Raw genomic sequence first — 16608 nt, 5'->3', positions numbered from 1 at the left:
ATATTTTTTAAATAACTGCTCCAGTCTAGTTTGCATCCATATTCTCCTGGTAAGCCGTGATACTATGTTTGATTTTCTTCCTGATACCAATTTCATACTTTGGCCTTGGTGTACCTGTTTTATTTATCAGTACTTGATTATCAGCTTCAATCCTGAACTCTCAAAGGGACTTCTGAAAATACCTTCTCATTTTGTAAGAGAGGAAACTGAGATTTCAAAGAGGTAGAGTGAGTTGGCCAGGGAATACCCACCGTGTTAGAGACGGAGCTGGACTCACCAGGCTTGTGCCCTGGTAATTCCACCTGCTACCCAGATGCAATACTTGCTGAAGTCCTGGAAGGTGGAGAGGGTATGAGTGGTAGATGAAGGCAGGTTGTATCTACCTTGGAATGTCTACACACACACATACACACACACACACACACACACACACACCTTATTTTGCAGTAACTTAAAATTATTTATATACTACCCTGAATCAGAAATGATTTAAAATTCTGTCTATCAATCCATATTTCTTTTAAGGTTTGCTCATTGGAGTGAACATTGAATAACATAAAAGTTTGTATATGCCCACAAACATTTATGGAGGGAGATACAAGAAACTTAATAGTGGTTATCTTTGGGGAACAAGGCTGGAAGACACCCAGCCCCACTCGCTCTGATCTATTTATGTCACTTTCTCATGTACTGTTTGAAATGTTTATATGATGGGTGAATGGGGATCAAGAGAGATGACTCTGACTTGGAGGATGTTGCAGCATATGAGGGAGATAGAATAAGCATCCATGATTATTGTGTGATATAAACTGAGAATAATTTTATTACAAAGTAGCCTCAACTCAAGCCTTAAAGAGATTAGGTAGAAGAGTAATTCAAACTGGGTGTGGGGGAATTGACAATCATTCTGTATTGTCCCTGAGACAGAGGAGGTCTTAATCCCTTGACAGATCTCAGCTCAGGCTCATGTCAGCACCTGGGCACGAAAGCCCTGTGTGCTCTTAGTGGTGTTAATGTCTTCTCATAGCAGCTCAACCACAGGAACTCTGTGACTGACTCTCCCTCCCTACTAGTGATTATACTTCATCTGGTTTCAGCCTGGTTGCTGAATATTATTAATCAGGAGCACAGACACTTTCCCAGTTTCCAAGGTTCGGAGAAACTTGGCACAAGTTCATGAACAGTATCTGCTAAAGCAATGTAGTCCTTGCTGCTGCCTCTGGAGAGAGACATTCTTATCAGGAGAATACCAGGAATCACTTCCTTATGCAGGTCTTCACTGCAAGATAAAGGATCAGTGAAGAAGGGGAGGATGTCTGTCAGGATTAGAAAGAGATGGCTCTGCTTTTTCATCTTTGTAACACCTACTTAATCATGTATTACAATGACAAGGAATGGGGCTGCTAATTTTGCCCATATTTGGGGTTTACTTTTTCAATTGGAAATTCACTGTGATGCACATCTTTTAAAGAGCTGTAAAATAGTAGAATGACACTTGTTAAAGATACCATCTTTATATTTCCAACTCTCTTACTTTCCAGGCCAAGTTAGTGACTGTGAACACTGCGGCTTTTTTTTGTAAAAATGTTATTTTAGGTTTCCAGGGATTCAGATGGCACTCCTGCTTGAGCTGTTCTCACTGCCAAATCCCAAAAGGAAAGGTTTATCGTATTAATTAGAGCTATTAACATACATGAAATTCTAACTTCTTAAATTACATTGTAACATTTCTTTCAGGCCAATAGGGATATCTTTTGGTGGATTTGTTGTAATTTTAACATGTTCCGTGTCACCATACCTTAATATCTGTAGTGTAACTATGAGCAAACAGAATCACCCATGCGTTGCTAAGCACATACTGTAGTTGTTGCACCCCAAGAAGGAGGATGGACTTATGTCACTCTCTGCTTAAGACTCTTCCATGACCTTCCTATTGCAATGAGAACAAAATCCAAACATCTTACCAGAAACAAGACCTACCTTTGGCACTCTTGGTGTACACTTAATCAGGCCAGAGGCCCAAAGGCCCCCAGCTGAGCATTGTTTTCCCAGTTTGTGCATGCTTCCATTTCTTCTGCATTTGGGTCTCATCCACTCTAAACGTGGAATAACTAAGTGGTATTAATAGGTGGAGCCATCTGGCTAAACTCTCTTTCTCTCTGTCTCCTAACTTAAGGTTTGACCTCCACAGAGAATTCCCAATAAGAGTCTTCCTTGGAAACTTATACTCAACTGAGAGATATGGTTGTTCCACCACCTCGAGCCCTGAGCTGAGGAAATCTTTCTTGTTCTTTCCCACACCTTACCTCATTAACTCCAGCTCCATCAGCTGCTCCTGGCCTTCCCAACTGTGTGGGTGGCATTTCTAAGGGCATAGAGCCCCCCAATTAAAGCTTCTTTGTTTCCCCCAGGTAGATAGCTAGGTTCTACAATAATTGTAAATGTTTTTACAGACATGATCCTTTTTTTTAAATCCTCACAACAACTAACCCCATTCTAAAGGTACAGAAAGTAAGTAATCTAGACAAGTTCATGTAACTACTAATATGCAGGGCTATTTTTTTTTTTTAATACCTACCTAGGTCCTCTGATTCTGAGTCTGTTATTTATTCCATCCCATGACCGTTTCATCAAAGAAAATGGCAAATGGTCCTTTTTCACAGTCCTGGGTTTGGTATTATCTTATTTTTACCATCTGGCAGCAACAGTTTTTCTTTTATTAATATCACCCTTTAGAGAACCACAACCTTCAAACGTGGGTGCCATGTGAGTAACATTCTCAAGCATTATGGATCTTAGCAGAAAAGTTGAGTTTGATCAGGTTACAGTTTCATGTATATGCTGTGTGATTGAATTATATAGTGAAAATATGTAGAAAAGAAGACACAGAAAAGCTTTATAGAGCTTATCTATTACCATCTGATAATTAGGGTTGGTCAGGGATATTTTCTCAGCTCTAGATAGGTTTGAAATCATACACTGTTCACTGAGGAAGGATGAAGCAGATGAAGCATCTTGAGTAAGGGACCTGTATACTATGTAGAGAAAAAGATTCTCATCTATGTTACTTGTATGTAGTTTGATTTTTAACTTTAAGAAATCCACTGATAGTTGAATTTCATCATTTCCATGATGTAAAAACTATATATTCAAGTTCTCAATTGTTCAGAAATTAATAATTTTACAAGTAATTCTCCCATCCATCTGCTTTTTCACTGCCTGCTAAGACCTCTGTCATGAGAGAAGAGGGAAGGAAAATAACACATGAAAATTTGTTTTAATCATTTGGCCATTTGTTGGAATCTCAGGTAAAAAGTTTTGATGATACAGCAGTTTGAAGGAAGTTGTGGTTTAATTTAAAACTTTTTTTTAAAGATTTTATTTATTTATTTGACAGAGACACAGTGAGAGAGGGAACACAAGCAGGGGGAGTGGGAGAAGCAGAAGCAGACTCTCCACTGAGCAGGGAGCCAATGTGGGGCTCGATCCCAGGACCCTGAGATCATGACCTGAGCCGAAGGCAGACACGCAACGACTAAGCCACCCAGGCGCCCCTAATTTAAAACATTTTTTAAAAAAATATAATCTATAGGGGCTCCAAGAAATTGTTAGGCAGAGGCCTGAGAACTTTACAGACGAGTAGCAACAAAGGGCTACAGAGAAGAGAAAGTGAGGTTTCTAAGTCTACACCATTTTTTTCATCTACTTTTCAGACACCACACAACACAAATGGCCTTATCTGTCTCTTGTGTGCCATGTTCATCTCTGCGTAAATAACAGCCATTATTACCTTTTAAAGTAACATTTTACAAATTGATTATGAAAAGATCACTTTCATGTAAAAATTGGAAAATACAGAAAAATGTAAAAAAAATTGAAATCTCTGGGAATAACCAATAATGGCATTGTAGGGTAATTCTTGTTAGTGTTTTTTGTGTGTGCTTCGAAAATGCATGTGCCAATGTACATACACCAATACAAATATATTTTAGTATAAAACTGGGCTCATTGGAAATGCTGGGAATGAGATACTGACAGTATTCTGCTCTTTCCTTTGCTTCATCTTCTGGCATGATGACAGTCTTCCTGGAGACTGCTAAAGGGCCTTGGGGGTACTTTTATATAAAGGTCCTATTATTAGGTGAGCATAGATAAGAAAGGAGGCTATAAGCCATTGCAGATGTCCAGGGTCCTATTGCTGCAGACATAACAGGAGGTGGATAGACCTTCATGAAGATGGGCAGGCACTTGCTAGAATTTGTGCTCAGCTCTCGTTGTAAAGGGAGTAGTGTTGGCACCCTCAAGTCCTGAGAAGTGTCAGCCTTCTTTCTTTCCTGCTAATTCCTTTGTCCTCAGTGGACAGAGATAATCAGGAGTTGAGTGCTACTCATTATATTTAGGGAATCCAGTCTCCAAGGTAGTGATTACTGCTCTATTTTCAATCTCTCAAAACAGATTTCTGAGAATTGCCTCAGCAGTTTGGGTGTGAAAAGGATGTTGCCTTCTCCATCCCTTGTTGCCCTGCAGGGCATTCTTGGTTTGGGAAAATGAGCAGGTATCCTTAGCTTAATACAGTTCTCTCGTGTGGCTTCTGCCTTCCTCTGCCTCCTTTCCTACCTGACTACCATGCTGCCCCACTCTAGAGAGTGTTTGGAGGATGGGGCCAGGTAGAGAGCCAGCCAGAGGCCACTCGCCCTGCCCAAGTTCTCTGCCACGTGCACGCTCCTCAGGAATTTCTGTCCCTACCAAGGAGTTAGGGTTGTAGGCAGAGCAGGCTAGTTCCTAGGCCGTCTGTGGCACTGGTGTATACTCTGAGGAGCTGCTAGACTTGGGTTTGGGGAGCTTGAATAGGCTGGGGGTGCTCTGCCTTTGGCCTTACGGAGAAAAGCAGGAATTAAACGATTTGCCCCAAAAAGTTAATCATATTATCTCTTGTTTTGCTTGTTTTTAACACATTTACCAGCCCCCCCCAACTTTAAAGGAAATGCATACTCATGGCAGAAAATATGGTATGGTTTTCATTAACAAAATGATACGTATTTGCACTTCTAGCCTACAAAGATAGGATCTTAAAATTAAACCAACTACTACCAGCCCAGCTCAGTCCATCTGTCCTTCCTGACATGGTGGGGAGAGAAGGCCTGATGGCAAGGCCTGGCAGGCCCTAAGTAACCTTTGTGATTTGAGGGCACTCCCTGTCTCTGTACCTCTAACTCTGAAATGGGTGTGGGGAAGGCTGAAAACAAAAAGAGTCTGTCTAATTCTGTGATGATGGCATTATGGCTGGTTTTGATTCTTATTTGTCGGTATCTATGGGAGGTTTGTTTGAAATTCAGGTTTCTGAGTCAGTAACCCTGGAGGAGAGCCCAGGAATCTGCATTCTAACAAACATCCAAAGTGTTTCTAATAAAGGTTTTCCAGAACCAAGGTAAAAAACACTTACATGATAATAGAATATATACTCCCAGTAAATGTTAAGGGAAAAAAATCTTTTAATTATGATGAAAACCTGGTCACTAGCTCAAATAGGTTATTTTCCTCTTGTCTTTACTTTTTATTATTAATCTGCACTTAACACAATCCCTGACTATTGAAGTAAAGTGAATCAGTGTCATGAAGCTTGTATTTTTTCTTTCCTTTTTTTTTCCTTCTACCATGACCTCTCCCTTTTACACTCAGGTGCTTTGTAGAATCAAGGTGTTGGTTACCTCTGTAAGTCATCTTGCTGCCATTCAAGATGAACACCTAGCATCCCAGTGTCTCCCAGCCTCAGTTTCTTCCTTCCCTGGGGGATGTACAACATCTGGAGCCCTCTCTCCCTCTCACGGCAAGTCTGGTCTGGTAGGACAATCATGCTCCCTGAGGTAGGACACTCAAGGTGTCGTGTGGTCTTAGATCTGCCACCAACTGGACTTGTGACACTGGTCTAGTTAGGTAACCTGTATGGGTCCCAGTTCCTTTATCTGTACATTAAGGAGATTGGATTAGATTATAATGTTCCTTTTAAAGTAGATGCACACAGAGTCATTTTGTCTGTTCCCAGCTGTTCCTAATTTATTCACCAAGGCTGAATAATATAACTTTATTCCTTAAAGGGACTAGGTTTCTCCTGAATGTCTTGAAAGTGTTTAACTGAATAAAAGCATAGATAAAGCCACATTATGTAGTTTCTTTTTTTCTCTCCAAGAGAATGGAGTCCATGTCACAGGACCTTACTAACAGCCCCAAAGAAGGGTCAGGAATGATGAGACTAGAGGGCTGTCTGGGCTTCGGCTCTTCCTGCCTGAGAGACCCAGGCCATTGCTTCATGGGAGGACCCCCGGCAGATGGGCTGTCTGTCAGAGAAAAGGAAGGGGAAGAAAGCTGGGATATGCTCTGGACAGCCCTTCCGCCCTCCTTCAGTCTTTTTCTGCTTTCGGGTTCACCTCCTCTGTCCGACTGTGGATCCTGGTCCACACTGAAACATTTGTGACTTAAGGATTTTCCACTGCTTTTGTATTTGCGTTTATTTGCAAATATGGTTATTCCAAGAAAGTTGTCTAACATGTGAACCTTTCCCCTTGCCTGGAGCTATTAAGGAGAGGACTTGGTTCTTTCTCACACATTTAGCACAGCTGTGGTTCAGTCAGGTGGCTTCCTGGTGGCAGGTCTTGCTTCCTTAAAAAGGCGGCTAAAGATATATGTCTGCTTTTATTATTTTTTAATTTAATTTTATTATGTTAGTCACCATACAGTACTTCATTAGTTTTTGATGTAGTGTTCCATGATTCATTGTTTGCGTCTAACACCCAGTGCTCCATGCAGTACATGTCTGCTTTTAGAAATAAAATAGCATCACAATTGAAATGACTGGACTTGCTCCTCCCATGGAGGAAGCCACTCTGTTGTTCACAGGAGCTTTGCTGGCTGGAGGGGAAACAACAGCCTGGGAATGATGCCAACCTTCAAGGGAATGATGGATTGGAAGGTATCACTGTTCTGAGCCTCCACTGAGAACCTCTCGTGAGCCCGCCAATGACTAATAGCTTCAGCAAAGCGAAGAGATGTAGAACAGGAAAGGTGTTGGGGAACCAAGCCAAAGGGACTGTGAGAAACGAAATGCCTTTCTGTCCTTGCCCTTCTAGACCTAATAAGTGACACAGTGGGGAAAAGCCCTGGCATGGAGGTGAGAGATGGGTTTGGGTTCTGAGCTGCTTCACCTGCATCGGTGTGACGGGGTACATGTCACTCGCCTGCCTAGATCTCAGGTTTCTCAGAAATCCACTGATGCGAAGTGTCAGTAGTTAAAGGATTCACAGTACTGTGAAAGCTTATGAATTAAGTTCACCTGAAGAAGGAAGGCTGGCCTCTAATCTAAGGCTCGAATCCCTTTAACGATAAAGACCAACCTGTTGCTTCTTACTAGGTTAGAAGCTGGGAATGTTGGTTGCAGAGGACTGACTATGTTGGAATGGCAGGGAAGGTAGGTCTGTAGCTTCAGCTGGGGCTTCATGCAGTTAATATCTGCAGTTGGCTTTCCACAATATAGGGCAGTCGGATTAATCTGTAGCCTAAAAAAGGGTGCATTTCCGAAGCTATAATAAAGGAACACAAACTAAACTGGAGTAAAGAATTAGCTGAGGGCCACCTGGGTGGCTCAGTTGGTTAAACGTCCGACTCTTGATTTCAGCTTAGGTCATGATCTCAGGTTTGTGTGATCGAGGCCCATGTTGGGCTCCAGGCTGGGCATGGAGCCTGCTTTGATTCTCTCTCTCCCTCTTCCTCTGTCCCTCTAAAAAAAAAAAAAAAAAAAAAAAAGAGCTGAGCAATGTTTAGGTGCTGGTGCCTTTTCTTGTCTCTTTAGAACTGTACATACATAGTTCTTTATAAACAACTGCATTTGTCCATACTTGCAATTTTTCTGATTCTCTTCCTTCTGGTCTTAAATTATTGTTTTCTTCTCATTTAACTTCAGCTTGAGTATCATTTGTAAAGGAAAATAAACATTTGAGACATTGTCCATTTGAACTATCAGCTGCTTTTCAGAAAGTCTTGCTAATATACTAATATTTTTAGCAGAAATCAGAGCACTGCAAACAGAAGACGTGGTTCTTGATATTTTTATTTTAAATAGATGTGTTAAATCTGCCTACGTGATTGTAATCTCTAATATAGTGGGAATGATATATATCATCTTTGTATATGTGAGTGTGATGAGAGGAGTATGCATTTTTTTGGTTGTCATACTTTTCTTACTTTTTTCTTATTTCTTATTCTCTGTTATCTTGATTTTTTTCATCCTTTTAAAAAAAATTCTCTGCTTTCTTGGAAGCAATAGTGTGCAGGTTTTTTTTTGTAGTGGTTGCTCTTAAAATTTAAAAATACATAGAATAGAAAGTTTTCTAGCAAAAGCAAAATTGTTCAATATCTTTACCTTTTTCAAACAGGCAAAAATTTTATCAATATTTTATCTATTTTTTTATTATTGACATATAGTTGACATACAGTGTTATTATGTTAGCTGCAGGTATACGATGTAGTCATTCAGTAATTCTATACAGTACTCAGTGCTCATTACAATTAAGTGTAGGCACCATACAAGGTTATTACAATATTATTGACTATGTTCCTTATGCTGTACTTTTCAACCCTGTAACTTATTTATTTTATAACTGGAAGTTTGTTCCTCTTAATCACCTTCACGTATTTCGCCCATTCCCCCCAGCAACCATCTCCCCTCTGGCAACTACCAGTTTGTTCTGTGACTTTTAAAAGTCTGTTTTGTGTTTGTTTGTTCATTTGTTTTGGTTTTTTGGATTCCACATATAAGTGAAATCATACAGTATTTGTCTTTCTCTGTCTGACTTATTTCATTTAAAATAATCCCCTCTCTTCCATCTATGTCATTGCAAATGGTAAAACCTCATTCTTTTTGATGGCTGAGTAATATCACATTGTATGTATAAACCACAGCCCCTTTATCCATTCATCTATTGGTCACTTGGGCTGATTTCACATCTTGGCTATTGTAAATAATATTACAATAAATATAGGGGTGTGTATATCTTTTCTTATTAGTGTTTTTGTCTTCTTTCAGTAAATACCTAGTAGTAGAATTACTGGATCATATGGCATTTCTAGTTTTAATTTTTTGAAGAGCCTTCATACTGATTTTCATAGTGGTTGCACCAATTTACGTTCCCACTGATAGTGCAGGAGGGTTCCCTTTTCTCTATATCCTTGCCAATACTTGTTATTTCTTGTCTTTTTGATACTAGCTGTTCTGGACTGGTGTGAGGTAATGTGTCCCTATGGTTTTGATTTGTATTTTTCTGATGATTAGTGATGTTGAACATCTTTTCATATGTCTCTTGGCCATCTGTATGTCTTTGGAAAAATGTCTATTCAGATCCTTTGCACACTTTTTTTTTAATGGATTGTTTGGTTTTTTGAGTTCTGTAAGTTTTTATATATTATGGGTATTAACTCCTTATTGGATATATATTTGCAAATACCTTCTCCCATTCAGTGGGTTGCCTTTTTATCTTGTTGGCTGTTTTGTTTGCTGTGCAAAAGCCTTTGATATTGATGTAGTCCCAGTAGTTTATTTTCACTTTTGTTTCTCTTGCCTGGGGAGATAAATCCATAAATATACTGCTGAGAGTATGTCCAAGAGATTACTGTCTATGTGTTCTTTTAGGAGTTTTATAGTTTCAGGTCTCACATTTAGGTCTTTAATACATTTTGAATTTATTTTTTAAAAGTCATAAGATAAGTATTCCAGTTTCATTCTTTTGCATGTAGCAAAAATGTCCACTTTTTCCTACTCCATTTATTGAAAAGACTGTTTTCTTCACTGTATATTTTTGCCTGCTTTGTTGTAGGTTAATTGACCATTTATGCTTGGGTTTATTTCTGGGCTTTCTATCCTATTTCTGTGAGTCTGTTTTGGTGCCAGTACCATACTGTTTTGATTGTTATAGCTTTGTAGTGTATCTTGAGATCTGGGGGTGTGACACCTCCAGCTTTATTCTTTCTCAAGATTGCTAAGATTACTTTGGCTATTTGAGGTCTTCTGTGGTTCCATACAAATTTTAGGTTATTTGTTTTAGTTCTGTGAAAAATGCTCTGGGTATTTTGATAGGGTTTGCATTTAAATCTTTAGATTCGTTTGGGTAGTATGGACATTTTAACAGTATTAATCTTTCCAGTCCATAAGCATGGAATATCTTTCCATTTGTGCCATTTTCACGTTTTTTTTTTCATATTGCCTTCTAGTTTTCAGAGAATAGGGATTTCACCTTCCTTGTTAAATTTATTCCTGGGTATTTTAATCTTTTTGGTGCAGTTGAAAATGGGATTGTTTTCTTAATTTCTCCTTCTACTTCATTATTAATGTATAGAAATGCAACAGATTTCTGCACATTGATTTTGCATCCTGTGACTTTATTGAATTCATGTATTAGCTCTAGTAGTTTTTTGGTGAAGTATTTAGAGTTTTCTCTGTTATAGTATCATGTCTCCTACAAATGGTAAAAGTTTACTTCTTCCTTACCAATATGGATGCCTTTTTTTTTTTTTTCCTTATCCGATTGCTCTGGCTGGGACTTCCAGTACTATGTTGAATAAAAGGGACAACATCCTTGTCTTGTTCCTGATTTTAGAGAAAGCTTTCAGCTTTTCCCCATTGGGTATGTTGTTAGCTGTGGGTTTTTCATATATGGCCTTTTCTTATGTTGAAGTATGTTCCCTTTAAGACTACTTTTTTGAGAGTTTTTATCATGAATGAATGTTGTATTTTGTCAGATGCTTTTCTGCATCTATTGAGATAATTGTATGATTTTTTTTATCCTTCTTCTTGTTAATGTGATGTATCACATTGATTTATAAATATTGAACCACGCTTGCATCCCTGGAATAAATCCCACTTGGTTGGGTGAATGATCCTTTTAATGTATGTTGAATTTGGTTTGCTTATATTTTGTTGAGAGTTTTTGCATCTATGTTCATCAGGGATATTGGCCTGTAGTTCTCTTTTTCTGTAGTGTCATTGTCTGGTTTTGGTATCAGTGTAGTGCTAGCCTTGTGGAATGAATTTGAAAATTATCCTCCCTCTTCTATTTTTTGGAATAATTTGAGAATAAATATTAATTCTTGTTCAAATTTTTGGTAGAATTCACCTATGAAACTATCTGTCCTAGACCTTTGTTTGGGGGGAGTTTTTTTATTACCAATTCAATTGGTGTTAGTAATTTGTGTATTCACATTTCCTATTTCTTCTTGGTTCAGTTTTGGAAGGTTGTATGTTTCTAGATTTATACATTTCTTCTAGGTTGTTAAGGTTCTTGGCATATAATTTTTCATTGTATTCTCTTGTAATTCTTTGTATTTTTGTGGTTTCAATTGTTATTTCTATCCCTTTATTTCTGATTTTATTTATTTGAGTTCTCTCATTTTTTCTTGATGAGTCTAGTAAAGGTTTATCAATTTTGTTTATCTTTTCAAAGAATCAGCTTTTGTTTTCATTGTTCTTTTTTTCTATTGTTATTTTCATCTCTATTACATTTATTTCCATTCTGATCTTTATTATTTCCTTCCTTCTTCTAACTTTGGACTTTGGTCATGCTTCTTTATATTGTGAATGGTATTAATGCTTGATGACATCACGGAGGTCCCCTAACCTCTTCTCAATTTTTATTATTTTTTCTTTTTACTGTGCAGCTTGGTTGCTTTCCATTACCCTGTCTTCTGGATCATTGATTCATTCTTCTGCATCCTGCAGTCTGCTGTTGATTCCCTCTAGAGCATTTTTCATTTCAGGTATTGTATTCTTCAGCTCTGTTTCTTTTTTATATTTTTTATCTCTTTGTTGATGTTCTCACTGAGTTCATCCATTCTTTTCCCAAGTCCAGTGAGTATTTTTATGACCACTACTTTGAACTCTCTATCAGGCATATTGTTTATCTCCATTTCATTTAGCTCTTTTTCTGTGATTTTTGTCTGTTCTTTCATTTGGGACATATTCCTCTGTCTCCGTATTTTGTCCAACTCTGCATTTATTTCTGTATATTAGGTGAGTAAGCTACATCTCCTGGTTTTGAAAGTAGTGTCCTTGTATAGAAGAGATCCTCTGGTACCCTTTAGTGAAATCCCCCCTGGTCACCAGAACCAGGTGCTCCAGTGGTATTCTCTTTGTGGGCTGTGTCTGCCCTCCTGTTGTGGTGGAGCTGCAGTTGCCTTCAGCCCTGCAGGCTGCAATAAACTGACTTGCCTGCTATGGGCACACTAGGCAAGGCTTACTCCCTACACTGTTGAGAGGACTGGCTGTGACAGCAAGGGCTCATTGGTAGGTGGGGACAGTACTCAGCCTGGCTATCTGCAGTTAGCCTCTCTGCCACAGCTGCAGGTGCACAGAAGGCAGGGCTTACTCCCTGCACAGGATGCTGAGAGGCCTGCCCGGCTGCTGGAACTGTGGGCATCCTGCTGTGTGAGGTTACCTCCCCTGCCTTCCCAGGGCACAAGTCACTTTGGAGGTGGATCTGCTAGGGAATGCCAGGTGGGGCATTTGGTGCTTGCAAGGTAGATGGAGAGTGTTAGAACTGGTTTCTGCACATATCTGGCTATGTAGGCTGGGGGAGAGCAAGAGAAATGGCACGTGCCTAGAGAAGTCTCCTATAGATTGCTGCCCCTCCTGCATGGATGTAAGATTAGTCTGTAAATCTCATTCACCTATACCCTAGGCACTTTTCAGACAGGCCGAGTTATTTAACATGAGTTCTCTAAGGGTGGAGACTCAATTTCATGACACCCACTAGCTCTCCTGGAGTTAAGCCCCACTAATTTTCAAAGTCAGATATTATGGGGATTCATCTTCCCAGTGCAGAGCCCCAGGGTGGGGGTGCCCAGTGTGGGTCTGATCCCCACTTCTCTGTTTATGATGCCCTTCAGATTTTGGGTAGTCATCGAGGGGTTTGGTTCCCAACTGTGTGTCTGCCCCTCATACCCTTTTTCTCTGTGGCCTTCTCTCTGTGACTAGGTGTGGAAGGTCTTTTCTGCCAGTCTTCGTTTTCAGAGTTAATTGTAATGGATTTACTTGTCTTGGTATATCTGTGGCACGAGGTGAGCTCAGGATCCTCCTACTCTGTGTCTTCCCCAACATGTTCCTTAACTCTTTTAAGCACATTATTCCCCTCACCCCACATTTTCCCCATTATTGTCTACTGTTTTTGTTTGTTTCACTTAAAAACAAATAAATTAGTTATTAATTTTAAGTATTTTAATGTTCATTCCATACTATCAGTTGTTATGCTTTTTGTTTTTCTCTTGCATCCCATATCCTTTAGTATTCCTTCCACTGACAGCCTATGAATAGCATACTTTCTTAGTCTTTCTATGTCTAAAATGTCTTTATTTTGTTCACAGTCTTGACTGATGACTAAGCTAGGTACAGAGTTCTGTACCTCTTTTCAATTTGAAGATCTATCACTCATTGCTTTCTGCCATCTATTTCTGTTGGTAAGACAGCTTTTGTAAAATTATTTGCTATTCCTCTGAAGATAATCCATCCTTTTTTCCCTACCAGTCTGTAAGAGTTTATCTTTGTGCTTGATGTGCTGTAGTTTGATAGTGATGTCCAGGTGTGGATTTTAAAAAAAATTTTTCTACTTAATACTCTGAGACCACTTCATCTGAGGACTCCTGTCTTTAATTAGTTCTAGAAAGTTGTTAACAGTTGTATAGTAAATTTCCATTATCCCTCCCCTCCCATTTCCTTCTTTTTACCTCCTATGAGGCATATATTGGAGTCTTTCAAGCTATTCTCCTTTGTCTCTTAAATGTTTTTTCATATATATATATATATATATATATATATATGAATTCAAGATAAATCCCTCAGTATTGGGTTCACTCATTCTGGTGTTTATCCCCATTATTGAGTTTTCTTTCAATGGATATATATTTTTTATTTCCAAGACACCAAGTTTCAAAAATCTTTCTCAGAATTTGAAATCAGCATGCTCTTAAAGTCTTTTTCATTTGTTCTGTTTTTCTAATTTTGTCTGCAGCTGCTTAATCTTCTAGTTGTTAATTTTGTGGCTAATGTAGGGTCGATTTCTCGTGTGTTTTAGAATTTTAGTGTCATCCTTGGCTTTCTATGACTTAACCCTGGTTTTCATATCTGTGGTAGGAGAATAACTACCCTTCCTGTCTGAAAGCACTTTGTAAAGAATAAAGGCAAGATCTGGCCATTTTGATAATTAATGTAATTGGTAGCACATTTTACCACTACTCTCTATCTTTGAAGTCAAATTTGTTGAGGATGGGTGGGTGGCATGGGGAGGAAATGAAATATGTTAGGTCATGATAGAAGTACACACCCCAGATTTTTAGTTGTCTGCTAAATGTTGTCAGCAGTTCAGGGCACAAATTGCAGAGTAGTTTCTAGAAGCAAATGGATTGTGGCTTTGTTTTTACTTTTAGAGTTGTGTGAAATGGAAAGGAAATTGTGTTTAATGACAGTAGCGCTAGCTCAACCATTTGTATTTTCAGTTTTTCTTGACTCTGTTGTTTCTTTTTTAACCCAGTAATAGTGTCTACAATGTACCTTGCTAGTTAGCGTTTAGGTGCTTTTAAAAATCCATTTAAACTAAACTTGCTCTGGATATATAAGGGTTTCTTATATTACTTCTGTAGTTAATTACTACTTTCATTTCATAATGTCGAGGGCTTGGAGAGTCTCACTGTGGATATGATGCTTTCTATCAGTTTTATAAACCACTTTGTTTGCATCCTTCCTTCCCTCCCCCCCCAAAACAAAAACAGAAACAAAAACTGTGCCTTGGCAGGTGTTGAGAGTCAGTGAGAGAAGTCACAGACTGAGTTTGATGCTGGATACACAAAATTAAACGTTTTCTTTTCATATTGCTACATTCTTGGCAACAGTCAGCTGGAGCCCTGCTTTTCTTAAACTGGTCATTTTTTTTTTAAATTGAAAAATTTGCATCCTGCTCTTTCCCCATCCTCTGGAGTGTCAAAAAATGTTCTGTACATTTTCCAGATAGCAGAAAACAATGGTAGCTATGTAATAATCAGCCTCAAAAACTGAAAACAATATGAAACAGTTTCCCAATTATGAAAGCTCTCCACTCATACTTGGAGACAGACAATGCCAAAAGTGCAAAATAACTGTGAGTAAATAGAAAAAAAAAAAAAAAACAAGTTCTGATGTCCATTTCCTTATACTTCCTTTCCACCTCCACTCTGCCATAAGGCTTTTTGTGAGCAAAAGCAGAAAAAAAAAAAAACTCCAAGGAAGACAAAGAGAGACGCTAGCAAAAGTGCCTAAGGGTGATTTTGAATGGCCACTAGAAAAGTTAAACCCATTCTAAATTTTAAAATGCTGGAAAAATGTCCAAGCAGATAAGAACTTGGAGTGTAGAGAAGAGATTTTAAAGTACATATGATTTAAAGGGTCAGGTGACATATAGGACCAGGTATAACATTTTAAAAGACAGGCACAGTTTAAAAGGGTAAGCATTAGTTACTGGAGCAGTCTTTCTTCTGGAGGAGGGGGGGGAAAGGCCAAAAAAAAAAAAAAAGTGCTTTTTAGTGATTACATGAAGGAAAAAAGAAAAGCGGGTTGAAGGTGGGGGTGGATTTAGGGTTCTCTAAGACAAAGAGAATCGTATAATCAGGACTTGCAGCTGTTTTCCTACCACCAAAACAAACCCATTGACAGAAAAACTCATTAAAGTACCTGGGCTTTTGCTAGGCTGACAGAAAAGAGCTCCTTTCAAAATAGGGATTTAAAAAAAAAACCACTCCAATATCATAAAAATGAGAAAAAGAAAGTCAGTAGAGAAATTTTGCAGAAAATCAGAAGACACAAAATCACAACCACCAATTCAGGAAAATCCTTCCCTGCAAAATGAACTGAAGCAAAAGAAGAGTGTAAATTCACACTCCAGACAGAATTAAGGACATCAAGCATTTGAGGATATGAAAAACAACTCTGAGTCAGAAATGCAAAATGGACAAAAACCAGGATAAATAAAAAAGGAGTTGATTGAACTCAGGAAATGGAAAGAAGACAAAATGGTCTCAGAAATGAAGCATAAATTTAAAAGTGCCCAATTGAAAATAGACTCTAATGAAAATTTAATAAGGGGTTTGAAGATAGACATGAAAATGACATAAAGAAGAAAATAAGGGTCTGAAGGAGAGGCAGATATTTACCTCTGCCCTCTTAGGGTTTTTTTGGCTGGCTTTGAGAAACTGACATAAGACAGATTAACAGGAGAAAGGCATACAAATTTATATAAGTTTTGCATGACATGGAAGTCCTCATAAGGAATAAAGACCCAAAGAAATGACCAAACCCACATTCTTTTATAGTTGGTTGAACAGAAAAGCAATTGGGAAAAACTATGTGAAGAGGCTAAAGGAAGCTAAGAATTATTTTAACAAGGTCTGTTTGCACAAAAATTTTTTTGTCTCAGCTTCTGGTCCTTCATAAAAATATTACTTTCCTTCTGGTTTAGGGAAGACATCTTTCACCTGGGAATTTCATATCCTGCTTTTAAGAAAAAGAAGGAAGGTCAATGTGTTTTTCCTTGATTTGCTGTTTTT

The 16608-nt window shown here is 38.5% G+C and overlaps 1 protein-coding gene across 2 annotated transcripts in view; it reads left to right on the top strand.

The window, feature by feature from the left end:
• Positions 1-16608, top strand: part of UBE3D (ubiquitin protein ligase E3D) — a 153983-nt gene that overhangs the window by 91658 nt on the left and 45717 nt on the right. Inside the window, exon 11 of one of the 2 annotated variants that reach the window (XR_012378489.1) lies at positions 11701-11799. The exons of the other annotated variant lie outside the window; for it this stretch is intronic. The gene's annotated coding sequence lies outside the window, so the exon portion shown is untranslated. The remainder of the gene's footprint in view (positions 1-11700; positions 11800-16608) is intronic. 2 annotated transcript variants of the gene reach the window in all.

The sequence above is a fragment of the Callorhinus ursinus genome, unplaced genomic scaffold (assembly GCF_003265705.2).
Source record: "Callorhinus ursinus isolate GAN/ISIS: 27379988/994484 unplaced genomic scaffold, GSC_fseal_2.0 scaffold6, whole genome shotgun sequence".
NCBI classification, from domain to species: Eukaryota; Metazoa; Chordata; class Mammalia; order Carnivora; family Otariidae; genus Callorhinus; species Callorhinus ursinus.
This window is presented reverse-complemented; position numbering and strand designations above follow the sequence as displayed.